Here is a 4406-nt window from a genome sequence, read left to right on the forward strand (position 1 = left end):
GATGGAGATGACGGTCTGGCCAGAGGGAGACGGCAGACCATGCCCTAATCCCTCTCATTCCTGTTGGACTAACTGTAGCATTGGCAAAAGTGTCTTTCAAGACTGAAATTATTAAACCCTATATTTTCATTTCCTAAAATATCTCAAATTGGCAGCAATTAAGATAAATTCACAATGACCAGTTGCTGAGAGGTAAATGTGTATAGTAAATGGTTCATGCATTATATCAGGGTGGTTTTTACACCTATATCAACATGTTTCCTGATGTGCAAAGTTTGTGAAAAGATCTTAGGAGGCTGGCAGTTTCAGGTAGATGTGAGTCTATATCTCTGGCATCTCTGGGTGTAATGTCCCTATAAAAATATCACAACCCTCTGAGTAGCAAACAGCTGAAGTCTGCCTTTGCCTGTGATTGTAAGTATAGAGGAGATGTGTTTGACATCAGAGGTGCTGGATTCATACAAAGGAGATATGTCAAGCATAACTATGTGGCATGTGGCCAGGATATGTCTAACCAACTTTCTGGAGTAGCCTTCCCTTAGATGTTCAAATGTAGCATTCAAGTAAGTGTGTCACCATGCTATTGGATTTTATGTTGGTTCTACCTTCAGGATTAAGCCCTGATTTCCATAGATAACCTAGTGTGTAGAAAGAAAGGACATTAGAAAGAAAGAACTGGATCCACAAAATGTGTGGATCTTGTCATTTTTTCAAAGAAAAATCCAACTAGAATCTCACAGCCACAGAATCTTCTAATATAGAGAGTTAAAGCTAATTTCCTGTACGTGGAGAAAAGCCTACTAGCCTTTTTAGACCACTCTAGGATCATTCTTGGGACCGTATTGCCTGTGTGATTTATGTAAATGTTTGGCTGCGTACCTCCAGTTGGAGCTATTAGAGTTTTGCTGATTCGCTTGGCATATCTCCAGCAAAATAGTCCATTAAAATTCAAATCCTTTCCCAATAATTGAGACAATCAATTTACATTAAACAAGGCACACTTACAATTTTATGTACAATTTAAATTCTATAGAAAATAATCAGTGTGCAATGAAGAGGGACACTTATTTTGATGCAAAGGAGTGTTTTTATAGTCTACATTCAACAATTCTTTCATATTTTCAAAATAGTTCCCTCATTATCTTTTTTGTAGAGCAACTCTATTGTGTTTTATTTTGATGGAGGATCAGGTCCATGCTGCATGTTTGATAAGCAGTGTGACTCTCTCACCAGCTTTTAAATTGAAAAGGTCGAGTTAGAATAAGATAGTACTTGTTTGCTACTTAATATGGAATAATTCTTATAGAAAGGATAAACAAAATAGATGTTTCCTTTGTGCCGGCTTTAGTGAAACGGCATCATTCATTCAACTTTACCTTTTTTGTAAGAGACCAGAGACCTATTGTTCTGCCAGAGCTTCCATGTCGGGTCCTAAGAAAATTGTTCAAAGGGCCTTGGGAAGGATGCAGAGGGTGAAGTTGCCATGATTGCATGGCTGTGTGCTGAGAAGTTCCCAGGAAAGCTTCAGGCCCAGCAAGTCCTTGCAAGACAGCTGGACTCCTTGAACATGCCTGAATCCTCCGCAGTCCTCATTCGTAAGCTCCTAACGGGACTGGTATTGTCGGTCAGGAAATCTAAAACATTGGAGAAATATTATTAGGAAGAATACAGTAAAAATAATGACAAGATAGAAAACAAATCCTGTCAGAGCCCGAGAATATATTTGGCTTCCGCTTGCTGTGTCTGTCTGTTTCCATAAACGGTCCAGAATAGAAACCGGATGTTTAAAATCGCTCTCCCTTTCACATGCTCTCCTCCCCTCCTGTCGTCCTTCCTCTTCAGCATTAGTAGACTTTCTATTTTTATTATTTTTTATTTATATTCCTAGCTTTCAATATTTGCCATTTGTGTGGATAACACATTAATTTTTAATGAAGTATTTTCAGACTCTGGGAACTCTTGGAATAGCTGAATCATAAAAGAAAACTTGAAATTGATATAGACTCCAAAGCAGTATATAAACTGAATATGACGCTTGCGTTACTTTCCCCACTCGCAAATGGCAAATGGTTATTTTAAAAGATTGTGTGTGCTAAGATGTGAATTTCTTGTTTTTGTCTGGGTCTATTTTATGTAATCTTTGTGGCACTACTTTAATAAATAATCAAAATGAAACGAACATCAAAACAATATGTTAGGCAATGTGCATCAGTCATTTCCTCTATATTTAGGAACATTTTTTGACAAGCCACATTACTAGTAAAGCAGTTCACATATGACTTAAATTGAGTCTTGGCTTAACTTTATTTTAATTATGTTGTAGAACTAAGGACTTAAGAAGTTGGCATTTTTTCCCTGAGTAGTTCATTTTCTTGCAATCAGTAATTGTTTTTGTTTTGTATTAGTATAGTTAAAATTAGTACTGGAGGTTATTTGGATAATTTTTTGTGTGTATACTATTCGCAGAACTGCGAGTTTTTGTAACCTATTTTGAAACTGAATTAAGGTTTCTTCTAGAATTTTTTTTATAGAAAACAGACATTTACGAACATAGATCTTTTCTCATTCTCAAATTATTAATTTCATGTTGGTAATTTAAATCTTATTTCAACCATTTATATATGTGGTTAACTTTGTTTTTTTGTTTATTTGTTTGTTTTTGGTAACAGGAATTGAACTGAGGACCTTGTGCTTGCCGGGCAGGCACTTGTGCCGCTGAGCTAGATCCCCGGCCCCATATGTGGTTAACTTTGTATTTTCTTCTTTTAAAAAAATTTACATTTCTAAAGGATTTTTTTCTCAAGTAAATTTACTTATTCTCAGCAGTAGTAATGAGTTTATATATTCCTTTTAAGTAGTTTATCTATTATGTCCCTAACTACTAATGAATGTATTAAGGAGCCCTTTCTATGTTAAATGAACCAAATTGTGTAGAATGGCATTTTAGAGAATCAGAAGAAATCTGAAAATATATTGGGTCATCTTCTTTTGTCATCTCTCCCTATTCTCCATCCTTATTCCTAATATGCACACTTTATAGAGAGGAAACTGAGGCCTAAAGAGATAAGAGGATCTCTAAGACCAAAGTCACACAATGAGTTAGAACGCACGTTTTCTGACTTCTGCTCTTGTGTTGTCTACTCAGTAATTTACATGTTTCTAGGACTAGAGAAGTGGACTAGTCCTAATAATCTAAAGGAAAATGTTGAGTGGACATGAAATAACTTTATCAGAAGCTGTCTTGTGCAGTAACCTAGAGACCAATGTTGCATGGTTAATTGGAAAGTCAGGAAGCCATGACAAATAATATATATGGAACTCACATATTTTCTTTGTGTATGGATCACCTGATTTGGAGCACCGCCTGTTCCTAGGTAAACCACACCCAAATTGCATCCATTGTTGCATCCATTTTTGTTTCTGTAACAGAAGATATAAACACACTTGAAAGTAACCTCCATGAAAAATTCACTGTTTTAATGGCCCTCTCCCCACAAGTCTTTTCCACGTATTTGGTGCACACTTCACTGGACACTTATGCTACATGGCGGAAATTTCAGCTTTGTTGAGTCTTTCTAAATCATCCTACTTTGTCTTCATGGAATCAGCAACTCTTTTTTTAACAATCATATTTCTGAGTTCGCTAAACATTTCATTGCATTTATATAAGCAGCATAACAGGCTTGGGGAGAAATGCAGCTGACTTTGGGAAGTGTAATATAATTGCTGGGAGCAGAGGTGCCCGCTGTGCCAGAGTAGCAGGCATTCATTGGCCACTGAGTCTGCCGGTGAGCATGAGTAGGCTGTGGGCAGCATCCAGTATGTTTGACAGGGAGAAGAGGAAAGTGTTGGCTCACTAGGTGACCAGAGTAAGTGGCAGTCCGTTCAGAGAGCTTCTGCTGCACTTTAGAAAGAACCACTAAAGTCAGACAAGTGAAGGAATACAACATAGTAACTGATACTGTAAGGAGAATCCATATTGCATTCTTTATGCACAATCTTCCCCTTTGTGTCAGAGAGAGGCCAACCTGGAGGCAAAAGAAAGGGAATTTTTTCAGTCCTCTTGCCAACCTTGCTTACTCACCCTACCTAGAAGCTGGGGCAGTGGATCATTCTTATACCAAGCAAACTGTCCACTGCTGCGTGGCAGTTAAAGCAGTAGCACTGCCCACTCTGTGGATTTCCCCTTTAGGTAAGGGTTTTCTGCTGTCCAGTTGGAAAGGCTGGGTCCTGTAGGCTTTTTGAGACAGGGTCTCACTATGTAGTTCAGGCTGGCTTTGAACTCATCATATAGCTGGCTTCAAACTCAGTTGAGACAGAAAGAGGTCCTGGAGACTTGGTTATCTCTAGTCTCACCTATCTGGCTATACTCAGTGGCAAAGTGCCTGCCTGGCAAGCGCAAGGTC

The 4406-nt window shown here is 38.1% G+C and overlaps 1 protein-coding gene across 4 annotated transcripts in view; it reads left to right on the forward strand.

Annotated features, from left to right (window-relative positions):
- Positions 1 to 4406, forward strand: part of Sdccag8 (serologically defined colon cancer antigen 8) — a 214869-nt gene that overhangs the window by 161058 nt on the left and 49405 nt on the right. The window lies entirely within an intron of this gene.

This window comes from Chinchilla lanigera, unplaced genomic scaffold, assembly GCF_000276665.1.
Source record: "Chinchilla lanigera isolate Chin_1 unplaced genomic scaffold, ChiLan1.0 scaffold00005, whole genome shotgun sequence".
NCBI classification, from domain to species: domain Eukaryota; kingdom Metazoa; phylum Chordata; class Mammalia; order Rodentia; family Chinchillidae; genus Chinchilla; species Chinchilla lanigera.